At 43.3% G+C, this 20334-nt stretch overlaps 1 pseudogene; it reads right to left on the bottom strand.

Moving 5' to 3' along the window:
• LOC139101958 (fat-like cadherin-related tumor suppressor homolog) overlaps positions 1–20334 on the bottom strand; it is a 43067-nt pseudogene that overhangs the window by 14502 nt on the left and 8231 nt on the right.

Genomic DNA, 20334 nt, shown 5'->3' with positions numbered 1-20334 from the left:
ACTCATTTAAAACGGGATTAAGCGGAAAGCAAGTTATTGACTTTAACAAACTCCCCGCCGTCATACGCAGCAATTGTAAGCTGATACTCGCGATTGTGACCCTCAAGATTCTGTTTTAACGATATTTCACCGGTTTTTCGGCACACCTTAAAGAGCTCTCCGTGACCCTTCTTCAATTCATATCTCACTTCACCGTTATCGCCGCTATCCATGTCTATCGCATGAACCTGCATAATAAAAAAAGACATTTACAATCCATATAACATATACAAGATCGAAGTTAGGATAAAAAAAAAATATATAATTTTTTTTTTAAATAATAAATTACCTTTGTAATAACGTCGCCTTTTTGAGCATCAACAAAAACGACAGCGTAATAAGGTAAATTAACGAACATTGGACAATTATCGTTAATGTCGAGTATAGTGACGTTTACTATGACGTGAGCCACCCTGGGCTTCTCGCGATCCGGTGGATGGCTTTTCGCTTCAACGATTAATTCGTAGTGATCGCACACTTCTCGATCAAATCGTATACCGTTGGTTCTGACTGCGCCGGAAGTCGGTCCGATCACAAACATATCGGTGGGATTAAGGATGCTGAAGACAATGTGTTCGTTCAATGAACTACCAAGAACGTTTACTACCACTACGGTTGTAATTTTCGTGGAGTTCTCCATGATGGCACCTTCATAGACATTTTTTTGAAAGATCAAACCAGAATTCTCTGATTTTTCTACTATCACGTTCACCTGTGCCACGCTCGAGTACTTGCCGTCTGACACTCGTACGTGAAGGAGATAGTTCTTCCTCATGCGCTCTGGATTATGAACCGTAATAATGCCGCTTTGAGCATCAATGTCGAAAGTATGAGCCTTATTCTCATCGATGATATCATATCTACAAATATAATATACGTATTATTAATCAAGTAAGTCACAAAAAAAAATAGATTTAAAAAATATTAATAATATAATTAACGAGATAATTGAAGAATATTTTCACGCGAATACCATATTAATTTTTTTAATATAAAATATTACGTAAATAAAACGCATTAATTGTTATAAAATGTGTTGCAGATATTATAAACTAAAATATTTAACGCTAAATTCAAATAAAAATTTTGACATTTAGAAAGCCTACTGACACGTTTCCACAGTGTATCGTGTACCTTAACGCGGCTCCTTCGGAGCTGTCAGGATCCACGGCGCTTACTCGAGTGACAGCGACATTTTTATACGTCGGCAATAGAAGCGTGACGTTGTAATCAGTCTTGGAAAACTTGGGCGGACAGTCGTTGACGTCTGTCACGGCTATCATCACCTTCGCGGTGGTCTCGGATGAGAGCTTTGGCTTGCCTAGATCCGAGACTTTCACGTGAAACGTGAACATCGGTATGGTCTCATGATCCAACAACATGACTGTGCGTATGGCGCCGGTACTGGAATCTATATGGAAGTATTTTCGCGGTAGATCCTCGACAATATCATAATTGAGCAGTGCGTTAAGCTCAGAATCTGCGTCCTCGGCCTTGATAACTAGTGGTGCGCTCGTGTTGGTTAAAACAAGGGAACCAATACTGGCACCTTCGCTAATCTCACCGCTGTACTGCGCTTGTAGAAAACGCGGCGCGTTATCGTTCCTATCGAGGACATGAACGATGACGTTGCAAGTTGCAGACGTGCCGGCCATGTTTGTAGCCGAGACCGTTAGATTGTAGAACTTGGTCTTTTCGTAGTCCAGCTGATTCTTGATGACGATCACTCCGGTGCTCGGATTCACAAAGAACGTATCATCTCGATTACCGCGTACGATCTCGAATTGTAACGACGATGTACTACGCGCCTCCACATGCTTCACGTACGTGCCTAGTTGTTGATTCTCGTATATTTCTGCGGACAACTCCTTCTGAATGAAGCGCGGCGATGCGTTGTCGGCCATCGTCACCATCACATGCACCGGCACGGTGTTCGCCAGCGCGGGAGAGCCGTGATCGGTCGCCTTTACAAGAAGAATGTACTCCGACGAAACGCTGAGGTCGAGTTCGCGTGCTACGCGGATGAAACCAAGATCTGGATCAATGGTGAACACGTTGCCGACATTGCCGGACGTAATCGAGTAGGTGATCCTGGCGTTCTCTCCGCGATCCCGATCAATGGCGCACACTTGCACCACTGCTGTGCCGATCGGCGAGCTCTCGTATACCTTGCCCTGAATGATTTCGCTGATAAACTCGGGCGCGTGATCGTTGTGATCGTGCACGGTGACGATCACCCGAGCGTAGTTGCGTTTGGCCGGTGTGCCTTGATCTTTAACCATTACTGTCAGCACGTGCTCTTCAATGGTCTCTCGATCGAGCGGCTCGTTCAATGCAATAGAGCCCAAAACCGAGTCCACGTGGAAGATCTCGAGTGAAGCCTGTGTCTGCGCTGCGTGCAAGCTGTAGAAGACCTTCTTATCCTCGTCCTCGTCGGTCGCGTGTAGCTGCAGAATTTTCTCGCCCTTCTCGACATTCTCTGAGATGTCGACGTGATACGTGTTCTCAGTAAACTCCGGCCGGTGATCGTTGATGTCGATCACTGTAACGAGCAGCTGCGTCAGCGTCGTGTGCACACCATCAGTTACGCCGATCGTGAGGTTGTAAAAGTTCTGGGTTTCCCAATCCAGCCTCTTGGCCAGCAGCACATTACCATTGTCGCGACCGATGAAGAACTCGTCGCGCCCGTCGCCATCTAAAACGTGTCGGAAAAATTTGTAATAACTTTTTTTAGCACATATTTCTATCATAAATATAAGAGACGTAATGCTAAAAAAAATACAATAGTTTAAAAAAAAAAAAGAAAATATAAGTAATCAATAATTTTCGCGATTGTAAAATCACGGTCGGGATGTTCGCGAGTGACTTGTGCGCGGAAGGATGACTCGACACGTCCCATCTAAGAGGAGGAGCAAGCCCGGGAAGGGCATCTTGCATCGGCGGAGCAACTTTTAGGTGAGAATTAATTCTTTTTTATAAAATCTTTAATAAAAAAAAATTACCTTTTTTATTAACTTTATTAATTAATATACCAACATCTCTACATTAATATTTTGCATTTTATGTTACAGTCACCGGCAGAACTCTACAACTCCGCTGAAGCTCATGCAGATTGGTAAGTCGCATGATTTTTTTTCGTAATTTGTAATTAGAGTTTTTTAAAAAATAGCGCGCGCATGGTTTCTTTTAGTTAAGTAAAAAGTTTATTGCAAAAAAAATCATTTGAAGTCGGATATCGTTTTCTGATAAAATTAATGCGTACGCTCTTATCTTTGTTTCAAAAATTTAGACATAAAAAGTTATATTACCGAACGATCATATCTTTGGCAGGAGAATAATAAAGAACACAATATCTCGCGAGGGAATTCGGGATTATCGTGAAAAATGTGTATCCATATCCTTACCTAAAATATCGTACCACAGAGAATCTCCGTCTCGGTCGCTAGCTTGCACGAGAGCAACTAAAAAGCCCGCCTCGTCGCTCTCCGTGACTTCCACACTTTGATTGTTTGTCTTGAACACTGGAGGGTTCTCCGATTCCTTCGGCGCCTCCACAACTTGAACGGAAACTCGAGTCTGATGTCTACGCTGAGGCTCGCCGTGATCGGCCGCTCGTATCTACAGAATATACAGCGCGTGCAAACTCTCATTTAAATTGAGTTTACATTGTGGGAATGCCGGCATATAAATATGCTGCATTATAAAGTCAAAATCTCAAATCTAACACAATGCAAATACAATGTAAATTCACTCCAATTTCTCTTCACGCACCAACTATTGCATCAGGAATAACGAAACAGTCATCTTTTATGAAATGCTTTATTTTTATACTTGAAAAACTTTTTTTTTTTTTATTCTTTTCTTTTTTACGAAATTAGAATGTGCAGCGACTGTAATAACAATCTGCAAAATTCACATCGAGTAGCAGTAAGCAATTATTTCGCGCTATATGTGGTTATTCATTCTGCACAACTTTAAAGTGTTTTTTAATTAATTTAGAAAAAGAACGTTTACCATCATTTCGTATTCTTGACCCGGCTCAAATCCACGTTGAGAGTAAACCATCCCCGTGGTGGGATGAATTTTAAACTTGCCCTTTCCTCGACCACCTTTGATGCTGTACTGAATTTTCCCGTTGTCGCCAATATCTTGGTCGTATGCAAGAACCTAAAGATAAATTTCGAGAATTATTTTTACTACCACTACGTTAGGATGGAACCACTTGCCGTGACGGAAACTCATGTAAAGAAAACGTTAGTATACATCGGTATAATTAATCTATGTATACGCATAGTTAAAAGAGTACTGTAAGCAAGAATCAATATCCTAAAAAAAAAAAAATTAACTAGTGTCGATTAATATAAACATTCCGATTGAAGACCGTAAAAGTGATTTGTATCGACGTACAAATATCTTTAAAAAAAAAAATTATTTTCTTTTAATAAAATACGCTTTTTTTTCTGGCAGTTCTCAAAATGCAAAATGCATACTCAGGCTCGCGAGAGATAGAGGTAGATGCAACTTGCTCAGTTACACGTTCCTTGCGGCACTTGCGAAGAACAACGAGTCTTCGGTCGAAGCGCAATGTGGCATAATCCGCATGCGGTACATCGAGAAAGAGCTAAGATCGTCATGATAGCAAAATGCAGCAGGCTTCCTCTGGTCTATGTGTGCCTCAAGCGTGCTAACGATCGCGATCGCGGGGTGCCGCGGACTCGAGAGAGCGGTAGCCGAGCGAAACGGAAACTGCAAAAGGGTATTCACGTGTTACTCTCGGCAAAACGAACGAGTTCAGCGTTGCAAACGGGAAAAAATATAGTTGTCTGTGCGTTTAACTTCCGCCGTTCCTACCGACAGCCCTCGTGCGCCTCTCACTCGTTCGCTCTCCCCGAGCAAACATTTTTCTCCGTGTATACCGTCGACTGGACCGCTGCCGCCGCCAACAGCGAACGCGCTTCTCTTTCCGGCATCCTCTTCAGCGTGGAAAAACGAGCAATCGAGGCGCGATAAACTTGACTAATTACTTGTCCAGGCCCGCGCGAAAGGCGTTGGAGCCTTGATGTCTCTCTCGACGCGCCACCCAGTTGGCTCTCGGCGCTTCGTGCTGCACATGCATCCCCGCACACGCACCTGAGTTATTCGCAATTTCGAACTTTTACGCCCGACGACCGAGACGATACGCGTATGCAGATACAATACGCGATACCTCGGTTCCGCCCTATTTCCCTCCAGTTGCGCATTCGACCGCGAAGACGAGCGCTTTTCGATCGCGTTTCTTGCGCGGCATCGACGACGCTTAATACGATGCTACAAATATCATCCTCGCGTTCTCCTGACGACGAGACACGGGTGACCCGCGCCGAAATCTGGAAATCCAACGGAAAACTTGGCAAGCACCGTCGATATCCTCGCTAACCGCTAGATTCTCGGTGGTGCGCAATCATTAGCAGCGATAAGATAACGGAACATTCTCAGGCGGCAGCGTCGCGTCGCGCGATAAGGCAACATTCAGGAGCGCAATACACATAGACGAGCACAAGAGAGGCATGAATTATCAGATAAAGAGACAAGGGCGCGAAGAGGAGGAACGGAGAGACAAGCAGGCACGGAGAGGGTGACGAAAAGGGGATGCAGCCAAGAATGTTACATGTGTATACATATAGTACATAAAAGATTGTGCGTAGGATAGGGTAAAACATTCAATTAACCCTTGAATGGTCGCGCGTGGAAGCTTGATTGCCAAATAAAGTGCTATTATACAAACATCTCCCCGTTATAATTGCCGACTTTATCGTGTGCATTTAGCTTCCGGAAGTAATTCGATTACGCGCGACCATGTCAAGGTGCGATCGATTAAGTGCGTGTATATACACGTGGCCGTCCTATCGACGGCGCACAGCGAGTAGCATAAGAGGAAGAAGTATACGTAATCATAAACATGTATTAAAACGTACAATCGGCATAAAAGCGCTCGTGAATCAACGCAAACGGTCCGCGCAAAATAATCCGGCCAGCCCCGTATAATCAAATACATAATACAGTACATAAGAGCTATTATTGTATGCTCGCACGCCGCGGCAGGCGCTTATTTTACGTGCCAAGGTGTCCTTACCCTGAAGATACGATCTCCTGACAAGGTGTCGGGGCTAAATGTCTCCCAAGTCCCGTTCTCTAGTAACGTATCGATCGAAAGGTCGAACTCCCGCGAGCGGTTCCTCGATTTCTGCCGAGAACCAGAGAGAGGACAGCTTTAGCCTCAGAACTGTTTCTATCGGGCGATTCGATATTTTTTTTTTCTCTCCCTTTATTTCCCTCCCCCCCTTCCCGACGGCTATCTGCACCCCCAGATCGTTTATCCTCGTTATCCTTCTTTCTGTCGACGACATGAACGACGTCGACGACCTCGCGTCGTCCAAGAAAAACTTGAAGCCCATTCACGTTTCAGCGTAATAAAGCCGAGCGAAAGTTCACGGTGCTCTACGTCCTTTCAAGTGGAGGGGACTGGCATTTTTGCATAATTACTTTCACACGTGCTCTCATTTTACATCGACGTAAACGTTGTGCCCGGCGTGTTACGTGTAACAATCGCGAAATTATTTAAAATGTATTTCACGCACGTGGACGCGTGGTTTTTAATTTTTAATTCTTTTTGTGTTTTGTTTGTCGGCGAGATTGGTAGGTATTGTTTCGTAATACAAAGTTAATGCTTTTGTTTCGGAAAATTCGGTCTCTGTTTTGTATTTTTCAGACATCGTACCGTGGTAAAAAGCGTTTTCCCGCCGTATTTTTCTGTTTCCGCGTAATACGACGCGGATTAAACACATTCCGGACATGTATGGTATAGCTGTGAACAAATAACATTAATATTTGTGTCGTGTGTACGTAGGTGTGTGTGCGTTATGTATATACGTAGTTGTACGTGCGCAAAGATCGGCTGACGTAACTGTAATGTAAATTAACACGGTTTACATTGCGCTATCTATGTCGATTAAGACACGACACTTTGCGTTTTTTTTTAAATTGCATCTCTACGTGCCAATTAGAACCGAGATATAAATTAAAACTTTTTTTTTTCTCGCTTTCACTCCACGGCAAAATCTCGCGGTCGTGCTCGATTGTAAGCGCGATGTATTTAAGTATTGATCTCTCTTGAATCAAGGTCGTAAATTCTCTCGTCTTCAATTAGGTCCGCACCGTTTCAGCGACGCCTCGTAATTTAATTTGCGCCGGCCGACCTTCGGCCGATGCTCGTGTTTGCAGCGGACGTGCGACGTTCACATGAAGGTTCACCGTCGTATTCACAAAGGTTACGGGGGGGAAAAAGAGAGAGAGAGAGAGAGAGAGCGATAGAAAAAAAGAAAGTGATGGCATGATGGTTTGCGTCAGGGATTCTCGTGCCAGGGTTCATGAACAAAATCTACCCTTTCTACGCGACAATACCTCTTCCCCATTTCTCGGTGACGGATTACTTTGATCATCGAGAAGCGTAGTCTGATGAGAAAACGATAACGAGTAGCGGGGGAGAAGAGAGAAAAGGAAATAAGTCGCAAGCCGACCGGTTCATGTTGGTATAATACATCAGGGTCGGTTTTCTCCTTTTATTTTTACGACCCGGCAGCGCGACGCTCTTGCGAATTCTGCGTTTGCGGAATACCCGCGAATTCCGGAGCAAGTTACGGACAAACGTGAGACGTGAATAGAATTTTACGCGTTCACGTCGCGAGGACGAATCGTCGTCCGCATTGCGGATTAAAACAATTTAACGCGCGGTATGTACAACGGGACACAAAGGTAGGCACTTTTTACACGAGGGACACACGACTACGGAGAAAGCGGGATCGCTCGGGAGAGAGAGATTTGGGTCGCCGTTCGCGACCGCCTTTGTTCTGTGCCCCAGGTCTATCCATTCGCCGGCGTGGAAATGTATTTACAAGAAACACGAACGAATGGAAGCCCATCGGGAAGAGAGCGCGTAATTCACGGGGAAAACCGAAGAAATCTTTACCTGGAAGAGCGGCTTGTCGGTCGCCGGCGACGCCGGAATCTGGACCGTGTAGAACTTCTGCTCGAATACAGGACCATGGTCATTTATGTCCGCCACCTCGATGACGACTCTCGTAGTCGACGACAAAGGCGGTCTGCCATTGTCTCTTACAGTCACCTGAAAGCACGAAATTACCAATTACCGCAACGGAACATTTTAATTTCAACGAGTGTACACGTTAGATTGAAATCGTCAAGCAACCGTTTATTAAAATATACGAAATAAAATTAATATACACAGAAATAGATTAACGTAGGACGTAATTTTTTTATACTATTGCAAAGAGATTCGAAATATTGATCGGTTTTAAGTAGGAAATAATTGAGATAAAACGGAAACGAGCTGTACTAATTAAGATAATAGAAAAATTAAAGGGACGGGCAAATGTAAAACTTCATTTTACATAAACGTAAATTTTATTGTGAAATAAATATATTTTACAGAGTTACATGTAACTGCGCGACGAGTAAAAAAACAGCAAATAAATACTGAAATAAAAAACGTGAAACAGTAGAAAAGAGATTACCTGATGAATTATGCAAACTTATTGTATCGTTGCATTTAAAATTTTATGATAATCACCTTTCGATTACATAAAGAAAAATATACGAGTATAATAATCTCATAAATATTAAAATTTTATTAATCATAAAATATTGTAAATACTGACGTGAGAGAGAGAAGAAAAAAGGAGAGAGAGAGAGAGAGAACGCTGTGTTATCGAAACGGATTTAGCAATATCCGAATATTGAAAAGCCACCAACGATAATTTCAGCGAATAAACGAGTTAATACGAATTCTAATTAATTCATGGTCAAATTAATACAGATACCGAGCTATCAACAAATCAAATCACAGCATCAACATATCGTTGACTCGATTTATTACTATCTCTCGTAATGAAAGCGTGCAATCGGTTTTACTACGCAATTTCTCTCTCTCTCTTCCTCATCGAGACGTTTATTAATGTACAAATTGTACTCTCATTTTCTGTTTCCGCGTGTTGAGTGAAATCTATGTATTCAAATTCTGGGTAGCTATAATGAAAATATTCGTACACACATAAATTAAAGTTGATAATTAAATGTTCCCGTTCGATTATTTAGAAAAAACGCGCAAATACGTATGAAAATACACTTTCCCTTGGTGCAAGCTTTTGATTATTAGCCGGAGAATGGGAAAAAATGAAAGAAAAGTGCATTAGAAAGAAGTCAGGAAGGTGTTCCTCTCCGTAATGCGATAGCTTCCTAGATTTCCTTCGCCGGTACGACTTTTCGTACGGCCGTACCCCTTTTTCTCGCTTACTGCAGCCGTTGCCTTATCGCGCACGTTTCTCCTCGTCCTGCGAAAATCCTGGACCTTCATGCGCGAATATCTGCACGTACGATCTGGGCAGTCGGCTGTGCTGACCGGAAGAGGAGGAGGAAGAGGAGCCTTGGGTCGTAAAACCAAGTGTCCCCCACATCCGGGACGACGTCGCAAATCCGAGATTCCGGCTCTCCGTACGCACGTCATTGTGAGACTCGCGCATAAACGGAGATTGAAAACCCACATAATTTTCACAATTTCAAATTTAGCCGCCGCGTTATATGTCAAGACGTCAGAGCTTAGAAGCAGAGCATTTTAAGAGTCGACGTTTTAAGAATTGTTCCCAATTTCAACGGATGTAAACGTTGAGGCAAACATCTTTTTGTAAGGAACGTCGAGGCGTTATATGTCACTAGGACCAAATACATTTATACTTAAACTAGGTAAATAAGTCGCACGGCAGCTTGAGCGCTCGTTCACTCGTTGGCGTGCATTTCAATCCCGGGGCTTAATTTTACGTCGCCGAAACGACGTTGTGCAGTCTGATAATAGCCGACTATTAGCGTTCTCCGATTAATCTTTTTTTATCCTCGTATCCTCCCCTATAAATCCTGAACGTCCCAGTTTCGTAAGAAAAACGCTCCCAGTTTCATTTGACGACCAATTCTATAGATAGACTCGTTTCCTAGAGCGGTAGACCGGGCCAGTAACGAAGCATGTGACTCATCGCGACGAACGCTCTATTACGAGGCTGGTCGGGCGATCTGTCCATCCGTCCGGCGGAAGAGCCGCCGGGTAGACTGATGAGAGAGCAGACCGGTTACGAAATTCTCCGTCTCGAAGCCCCGCCATTCCCGCCGTCGTTCTTCGGCGCAATAATCGGTCCTCTCACGAAGCAATTTCCGCCCGAGGGGCGAGGTAGGGAGCACGGAGGAAGGGCTGCGGAGAGACCGCGACGTAAATCTAATGTTCCCCGGGATATCTCGCGGGAGAGGACTAGCGCGTCAGATCCTTCGGGGTAACACCTGCACTAAATTAGGAGTACGAAACTCCGTTTTATACACCGGACGTCGAGCCTGGTCGTCTACCAGACCATTCTCATCTGCGACACGACAACGCGAAACAGAGCTCCGGATTTCCTTCGCCACGTATCCGCGGCGACCACGTGCTTTTATCCGTGCCGCCACATTTCTATCCAGAACGATCCAAATTCATTAATTAGAGCTTTGTAGCATTTGAGAGCTTTCTAGTAGATTTTCCGTCTTGTTCATTCAATTTGTTTAACAATTCAGGTTGGGCGTGAGATTCTGTCTTCTAGGTTTAATTATCTTATAATTCAGCTGAATAAGAAACACTAGTTTCTTCTCAGAAATGGAATGACCTTTGGAGAATCAGAATAACTCCGTAAAACACGACGGCGGCTTGTTTTTCAAGTAACAAGTAATTATCTTGACTTTAATTACGTGAAAATCATGTGTGTCCCATTTAATGAATTCGAAGAGCGCCGGGATTCTGCGATGTCGCGCTCGTTCCTTAAAGGCTATATAAATTTCATCACAGCCATCTTCCCGTATCTTCAAGGCGGAGGAATATATTAAGTATCCCATTTCTAGAGCGCCCTGTACAAGATGAACACGAGCCCTTACAGCATGGTAGATTTAAACGCTTGGCCGATCGCGCTAAATCCGTCCGAGCGTCGTCGTATCTCGCCCGAAGGTGCCTTGCAAGTTTCCTTGCTTCGCGCTCCCTTCGAGCGCTCGCAATTTTATCATTTCACTCCGAGTGCTCGCGCGCTCTGGGCTACCAGGACGGTTTAATATCGGTATGCGATCTATGTAAACCGCACGGAAGGGTTGGCGAGATTCTGAGAACGTGAGTCAGCGCAGCAAACATGCGAATTCTAAGTAAAGATCATTATCCCGCCACGTGCTAAATACGTCTTCTTTCTTTTTTCACATGCGACTCACGCTGATGACAACTTGGGGTTTTCATTAACATATAGTTCTTCGCAATACACTAAATGGTTTTCGATTGTGTGGTGCGGTTGTGACTACTAAGCGACACTTTCCATTGAAAAAGTTTTGTTTTTTTTCTTTTTAATTTAATAATTATAAAACTATAATCCAGATATACTAAGTCTTCAACTAATCTCGACAACTTTTTTCTTAGCATCAACTTAATTCTAAATTTTCAACATTAAATTATATATGTCACCTGCTCCTTAATTAACAAGTTTATGTGAAAAAAAATTCACTTGAAATTAGACAAAGATAAAAGTTTTTACTGTTCTGTAAAAAAAAATCTTCGTTTTCAATTAATTAAAGAGACGATTTCTTTCAGCCTTTGACCAATTGATCAAAGGATTCATAAGTAAAATATAATGCCGGAGTAATATTATAAGAAGCGAAAGGGTTTAATTAATCTACAAGAAAAAGTCATGTTCCGACTTTCTCTTGAAAGAATTTTATTTTCATTAACATAGCGGTGCGGACATTCGGGGGGAAGGGGGGGAAAATGCAGTTTCCAGGATTTTCGCGTGTCAATGATCGAGCTGCGTTATTTCTCGGACTTGAGCAGATCTCGATTGCGAGTGATAAAATTGTTGGACTTTTCGAATAATTTGACGGCGTTTCCCTGGCGAAAAGTACATTCCGGTATGGAGCTCTAGCTTCGTGGAGAGGAATCGCGTTTTCTTCGTGATTAGGGGTAATAGCTGCGCTTTGCCCGAGCAGTTCTTCAGAGTTTCTTTCCTCCCCGCTGCCCCTTCTTCACTTCGCTCGTTCACCTCTCCGTAATTACCTTGGCGGCCTCTGGTGATTTCTCCAGGCTTAACCCCGCGTTTGCGACTAAATCCAAGAAACTCGTCACTATACCTACGAGGCATCAGCGACCGTGGTGACAGTCGTCGTAATAAACTCAAAACGTCTGCGAAGTTAGCCCTTCATTTTGCGAAAAAAAAATAAAAAAATAAAATAAAATCATCAACGAAGGTTTCGCGAATTTGATAGCGACGGTGAGAATAAAATTATTCTCAACGTTCATTATCGCCCGTTGGAAAATCGAAAGGTTTATCCCCACGGTTATGGAAACGATAATGATAAAATAAGTGAGCGGAATTTAATAATCTCATTCTGAATGTATAAAGCAAAGTTGCGGCTAAACCGACTCATTGTAATAGCGAGAAGCGGCAGGAGGCGCAATGGAAAATGCGGGCTTATTTCGTGGATGTCGAAATATTCCGGGATCTACCTAAAGCTCAACGTTAATAATGATCGGGGTCCGTATCTGCGGGAATTTCTCCTTCGAAACTCCCATGTTACCTGGTCGGAATAAACCCGCGATGATCCCGCGCTAATTTCGCACCGTAATAAATTTGTGTTTCCAGAACGGAAGCTTTTTCTGCAAAGACTAATTTTCCGGAAATTATGGTGTTCAGTCTCCTGTTTTTTTTTCTTTCTCCAACGAGCAAAAAAAACTGCAATTTTCTCGCGATGATCGCGAGCATGCGTCGGCGTTACATTTTTTGGAAAAATTCTATTTGGCAAGTCAAAGTGTTACAGCTTTGTTTCCGTCTATTTTCCTCTTCCAGTCTTTTTCCCTTTTTCACCCATTCTCTCCGAAGGAAGGAAACCGGGGGATCGTTAAGAGAATATCAGTCGCTTGCCGGAGCAGAAAAGCATGCATAATTTGAACTCCCGTTCTGAAGGAGATTCGACTCTACCGGCTCCTCGCGTGGCCGAGGCCGTTTCCGGCGACCGTTCGCTCCGAGGATTTACGCCCGCACGCACGGAGCCTGATTTCGGAAATGACTACACGACGGATAGATTATCATAAAAGATTAATGGGTCGAGTGACCGATAGTTTGGTCACAGACTTAGCAGCTGTAATGCCCCGTTACATTCATTATTCATCAGATCGCCAATGTCTGCTTCGTTTACTGACATAAGATAGATAGTTGCACAAGTGCGAGAGTCTTAAATTTTAATGTTAATATATTTTTTTTATCGTATTACATTAAAAACATTAAAATTCAACCTAAAATTGCATTTTATCGAATTACTTATAACGATTCATTGCTTTTCAATAAAATCGGGAATTCGGCTTTGCTGCATATTAATCGTGGCAGCAACATTTTCAAAAGTAAAGTGAATTTAATTGCACTTCTATACTATTTGAAATTCAATATGAAATTCCGCATTAATAAGCGTATTTTATCGCATACGATGAGCTATTCAATAAAAAAAAAAAAAAGTATTTAATCAGTGGGTTAAAGAAACGAGCAGATAGAATCATCGTTCCGCCAGCTAGGCATTGGAAAACGCTTATGGTAACCCCACGAGGTGACTAAGCAGCTAGATAAACGTTAACGGACGGCTATCTCAAGCTAAAATAAAATCAACTTCATCCTTGCAGATGTTCAAAACTGTCCGCGATTTTTTACTTTATAGGTACAACCTCGCATCTTTTAAGGAAATTATTATTATCAACTAATCTCTTTTTTTTTTATTAAATTAAAAAAAATTATCCAATAAAAAGTACGATTTTATAAATCAACAAAGTCGAAACGCATAAAACAAAAATTCTCAGGCTTTGTCATGAAGTTTGCGATTTTCATTTCTCATCGGTATAAACGAGGCGAGACGGGACTCCAAAGATGTTATCAGAGAAAGCACCACGCGTAATTGCGGTCGTTAATAATTGGAATCCCTGTCTGGAAGGCCAAGAAACGCGGTTTCTGCACACACCGTATCAAACGTTGAGTAAACGCGCCGCGCAGACGACGGTATTTTCCTTTTTCTCAGCTCGCCGTTCAATCGTGCAGCCATGAAGTTTACCTTCAATTAAAGAGTGCTTCTTAAGACGCAATTAATAATCCTAATTGGTATTATAAGGTGAGTGTGCGCGCTTTATCTAAATGAACATCGGGCTTCCCCCGGAAACCGCCCGGTCGGTGATAAATTCCTTAGAATCCTCCGTAATCGAAATCGTCGATTTTCAACAATTAATCACGCGTCAATCACCTGCGTGCCGAGTCGCAATACAATGAATAAACGTAATGAAGAGAGCGTCTCCTCGAGCTTTTTTTTTTTTTCTTTCTTTCACACGAATATCTCGACCGCGTAACATTTTTTATCTTGTTCGTTATTCGGCCGCAACACGCGAAATATTGCAGAGTTTCCGTCGCGGAGATTCCTGGATATTCATCATGATTATTTTCTCCCTACTCGAGCCGCGCATAAGACCGAGGCTCTTTTGCGATCCGCCGCGAGAGGCAAACAGAGAGAAAAACTTGGTGAATGAGAGTAACGCTGGGCATTAATTATATATCCTTGCTCTGTGCAGTTTTACGCAACGAATGTGCAAACAGAACAATCTCTTTTTTCCCCGTTCTTTGCACTTTGCATTTTGATAGAGAAAAGACAAACAATTCGACATTTTAATTTTAACACATATTACGAAATAGGAAAAAAAAAAAAATTAAATTCTTTTATATTAATGCACGGGCAAAACGATGTGGAGTTCTGCGAAGTTGTATAAAGTCAGTTTATTAAATATCGTAAAATTAAACGTTATTCATGCAGTCTTCGTTGTTTTACCGGGCGAGAAATTTTCTGCTGCGCAATAATTCGATAAGAATAAAAGAAAATAAGCGTTTTACTTTGAAAAATACAATGTTGTACGTAGGCCCATCTTTTCATGCATTATCATGCTGAATAAAGTAACTTGGAGCAAGTTTACCTTGCGCACGCTACGACAGTTCAACGAACATTTTTGCATTTCTCTCGATGTTTCCCGAAATGCGAAACTCCTTATCTCAGAGTAACGTGCGAGGCGGTGCCCTATTGTTTCTCGGCACCTTTGACAACGACGTCGCGCAGGGCTCTCTTATTGTCACGGTAACGTCACGTGCACCGGCTTGAAAGTTTCCGTTGCAAGATGGATCAGACATTGAGAGTTGGGCGTCGCGACGATAATCCTTACTGTACGCGAAAGACGGCACGAAGAATGTCAATTAAGCGACTTCACAGCGACGCTTCTGAATGTCCGAGGCCGGAAGCAGAGCGAAGGGCTTCCTTCGCAGCGTGGCAGCGAGACAGATTACGAAGAATGCAAAAGGGAGGAAAGCAAAACGTAGGGTCGTACAGAAGAGTAGCTTCGGTTGAGTCTTTTCTCTCGCAGTCGTTTATCGATCCTCATAGTTTTCTGTTTTCGATATTTAACTTTTTTTTTTTTTTTTAATTTATTTCTATTATTAAATACTTAGAATAAATCTAGAAAAAATTTCTTAAAAAAAATTTCTAAGAAAGCAACGGAGCTATGATTCAGATGCCATTCAACTCGCGACGATATTTATTTTAATAGGCACACGTATGGCTAACATGTCGAATTGAAACAGAGATAATTAAATTCGGGCGCGTTCATTTATGTGGGGTGAATCATCCATTAATTATCGTTGAAAGGCGCTGAGCGAGCGCGACATTCGTCTTCGCCTTACGACACGCCATTGTCGGGAAACGGCGTGCATTACACGCCGCATTCGAGCGGAAGCCCAGCCCGCCGGCGTACCTGCGGAAGAAATCTCGTGAAAGATAGCGCCAGGCGGCTGTTCAAAACCGTCCTTATTAATATATGCGGCGCATGGCGTTGAAAACGACCGATCGTGCACGGCATCGAACCTGAAATATGTCCGTGTGTATCTTAAAGAGGGCGGTATATTTTTCCGCAGTCGAAGAAGAGCGTGAAAAATCGCGCCTGTTAAAGACCGCGGCAAAAAGCCTCTGGTGGGCGAGGAAAGTGGTTGACGGGGATAAAAATTTGCCGGAGCTCACTCACGAGCGCATTCTCGACCGCGGAATGCTTTCAAGCGGCTAAGCAAACTTAAACCGATCAGTTTCGTTACTTTTACTACTTTAAACGCGCAAGAGCGACGAGTCGGAGTCGTGGAAGAAAAAAAAAAGAAAAAAAAATCGAAGCCTCGGCCATTTAGTTTCTTAAAAACAATTTACCGCTTGACACTTGTGCCTGAGGAAAAAAAATACGTCCGCTTTAAAGTTGCGCTTGAGCGCAGTAGGAAATTTGCATGACCAAATAGAGATTCCGCGCGCGCGGGCAATTAATCTGCCGAGTTTTTAAAATACTTGTAACTTTCACGATTTCTCATCAGGATTTATCCGTCCTCCTTCCGCCGCGAGGGGCGGGCCAGGAAATTAATTCAAAAATTTGCTGCTGCGTCCGCAAGAGTGACACGTCGAGTGAAAATTGATTCTTACGTGCTTCTCGGATTATCTGTTATCGGCGACTTCGATTTGCATTCAAGTATACGCCCGGTCGATCATAAATTTCGATGAAATATTCTCAAGCGGATACTTCAAGCAGCAGCTAGAGAGTCTGTTCCACGGTAGTAAGCAACTTTCTGGCTTACTTTGAAACGGGGTGTCTAAGAGCGCACCTGAAAACAGAAGGGCGTTGAAAGCCTCGACCGGAAAGGGGCAAACCTCCACGTCAATAAAGGCAAGCACTCGCCGTACTTTTGTGAATTTCCATAGCTGCTTTACATCCGTCCATTTTTCTCGCGGCATAGATTTAATTCAATTCACTCGAATCCGTGCGATCGAATGGCAAGCATCGGACATGGCGTGATCCGCTGTCGTTACACGTCGCCGTCGTAGGAAGCGAGACGGTATTGTCAATATTTTAGATTCATCGAGCGCTTTACGTATTACGGTATGCAAAAAGGCGCGCCTGGTGGCGCGAGATACGCGTCGGTTTCGGTGGTGGAACGATTTCTTCGTGGCGGAGTCCCAGCCACGGAGATATACATCCGGGACTCGTAAATTATGCGCGGAATTATGAAAAAGGGGGACACCGCCGGGCCGGTCACCGGGTCGCGCAACCTCAGTTGACCTTTTATGCCAAAATGCCAGCCAGCCGAGCCACCTCGTCCTTTGACATCGGACTGTACACTGTAAGCGGTATATCGATGACAGATAAACGAGTTTGGCGAACGAGCGGACGCGTCGTAAAAAGAAGGTCTAACGATCCACGCGGAATCTACAGGATATGCACCCCGTTTTAGATGAGCACGTTGCCAATATCGCTGTTTCGGCCGATATCAATTTCGCCAATGTTCGGCATAGTCACAGTTGCGGCACGATAGACTCGTGCGGACCGTGCTATCCAAAAATAAAATGGAATTTTAACTAATATAGGGAGGACAGAGTCGAACGCTTTCTCTCTTTCTCCGTGTGTATGTAAAAGCTACCAATGGAAAAATGAAATGAATCTCCCGCTTTATGAGCGCTCTTGCGTGACACGCGCAATTTCTGTCTCTTATATAAATTTTTGCCTTTGAAAATACATTCAAATTTTTTTTACCGTTTGTAGATGTGAAAAACTCCATTGTCCGTCGCCTACAAAAAGCACAATGAGCCGAAATAACGAGCAATTTAATCCGCGTGATTGATAACGAAAGCGTAATCGGCGGAGGCTTACGCGTCACAGAAAAGAAAAAGCGTTAAAAAAGAAAGCTCCGTACGCTCATTAATTATTCGTGGCGGAGAGACTTTGCAAAATTGTCGAAGTTTCTCCGCAAGAAGGTGGCGGCGGGGCCCACAGGGGAGACGATCGTTTTCACGAACTCTTGTTTCTAGAGCCGAGACTCATTTAACTCGGTTACGAACACAAACACCCTGTTAACAACCCGCATCGGAGGATCAAAGCCTCTTAAAGTGATTTCCTGGTCGCGGCATGGATCCGTCGGGGTATTTCCGTAATGATATCTAACGAAATTAGGCTCGCACGAGGCGAACTTAAATACTTACGAAGTCTTCCGGTCCCATCGCTGCGCGTGTAGGTGCCGGATAATACTATTTGTCCCGACGTAAAGTTTAAATGTTATTTGTTACGAAATAAATAGCATCGCGCCCCGCCAAACAGTCCTATTAGCGGCAAATATTGATGATGGTTTGAAGTGCAAAACGACGATACGATTTGATATTCTATTCCGTTACAGAGTGCACTTAATTAGATTGGCCGGTGGGATGCACTGGAAATTTAAACTGTGCGCGACATGCGAGTGAACGAGAGTGCGGCCATTAAAACCAATAACGTGCAATTTAATTTCAGACGACTATATGCTTGCGTTAATTACGAAATACTTTGTCGTCATAATGCTCCGCGTGTGCTTTTTACCCGCCACTATATTTAATGTGATTTTATAATATCGGAACTATTTAAATTGTCATGAATAATTCAGAAATTTATCTTTGAATGCGTTTAAAATCACGGATAAAGTAAAAATTTGTAAAGCAGCCTCTCATTTATTTGTAATTTACGACATCGCGGGATCATTATTGTGCAACGTTACGACAATCTTTCGCATTGTGATCCCCTCGGGGGAAAGGCCGAAGTTCGAGCTAATGGAAAATGTCCAAAAAATGCCCTTTTCTTTAAGAAACAAAACGGGGCCAAGAACAATTTGCAATTTTATTTGTAAAACTTTCCTGAACGTGCAACAATCCCAAAATAAAGCCAAACAAAAGACACCGGTGCAAGTTTCGCAGAAAACTGCAATAAAATCGGAATAACAGGCGTGAGTAACTTTTGAAATCGAAGCAAATTGCGTTTGAATTCTTTATTTTTACGATACTGTTGTACGCGAATCTATTCATACTTATTTCTATTGATTAAAAAAAAGACCTATCGAATACCTTATACGTAATTAAAAAAATTTTTTCGAGACATCCTAGGAAGTTTAAGCCCTTTAAGACCCGAAAGAGTCTATTAGCTATATCGAAATTCTCAAAATGGGGTGCTTCGCGAAAGTAGCAAAAGGAAAACGCGGTGGATGAAGTTAGGTCGTATCCTATCAATCGTATTCTGTATGGAAACCTCTTGGTGAAATTGGTATCGCCTCTTTTCCAGCTTTTATCGTTCCAGGGAAATTCCGGTGTCTACCGTTCGTACACGACGTGAGACTATCGCGAGCTCTTTCTTTAATCCCGATGCAGGTAGAAATTCCCCGGGAGGCCCCGGCGACCTTCCCCAGAGAAATGTCTTGCCTCTCCGGTGTCTCACCCTACGGCTCTTCTTCTTCTTAGAGCCATTGTACCCCTTTCAGCGTTGTTCTATCCGAAGCCTCTCTCCTCGGCCTCATCCCGCCGCTTCTACTTCTGCCCTTCTCTTCCGTCGTTGTCCCAAGTCGTCCATTCGTTTCTTAGCCTCTCACCCTCCCTGCCCCGTTCATACTACCCTTTTTCTCGCCGTGCTACCCCTCAAGTTAGCCTTCTCGCTTTTATCGTCGGAGGCAGCAGATTTTCCTCATTTTACTTTTCAATCTTACGGAGGATGCGATTTTCTTCCTCATTTCCACTCCGACAATATCGAGGGAGTGGCGATGAGCAGTCGGAGTAAAGAGAGAAAGCAAAAGCGGTTCCAGAACTTTATCGACAGTATCGCCGAGAAACGAACGAACGAACGAACGAACGAACGAACGAACGAACGAACGAACGAACGAACAAATAGACAAGCGAAGCAAGAAAGGATGCAGCGTTAATTCATCTATCAGCTGTTAGCGCGCCGTTAAGGAACGCGATTTGCTCTAATGATTCTGAAACTGATTAGATCGCTGTCTAAACATCGCCGATTGCAAAGACGGGGTACGCGGAAACCGTTTCGTTTCCTCGAAGTTTATTCAAGCTTCGGACTCATTCGCAATTGCTACGGAAGATCTTAAGGAAGAAAATTCAATTATTTGACTTACCTCTAACACGTGCTCCGCCTGGTTTTCGCGATCGAGCTTCCTGCCACTGGTGCTGATGAGACCTGCAACACGAATGCCGCAGAGATTAACGGTCTGCCCGACGATTAATAAATAACGAGATTGAACGGCGTTTCGTGCCGGGGGCAGGACAGTAAAACAGCGGCACTTTCCGCGACGACCC

This window comes from Cardiocondyla obscurior, linkage group LG04 (assembly GCF_019399895.1).
Source record: "Cardiocondyla obscurior isolate alpha-2009 linkage group LG04, Cobs3.1, whole genome shotgun sequence".
Classification (NCBI taxonomy): Eukaryota; Metazoa; Arthropoda; class Insecta; order Hymenoptera; family Formicidae; genus Cardiocondyla; species Cardiocondyla obscurior.
This window is presented reverse-complemented; position numbering and strand designations above follow the sequence as displayed.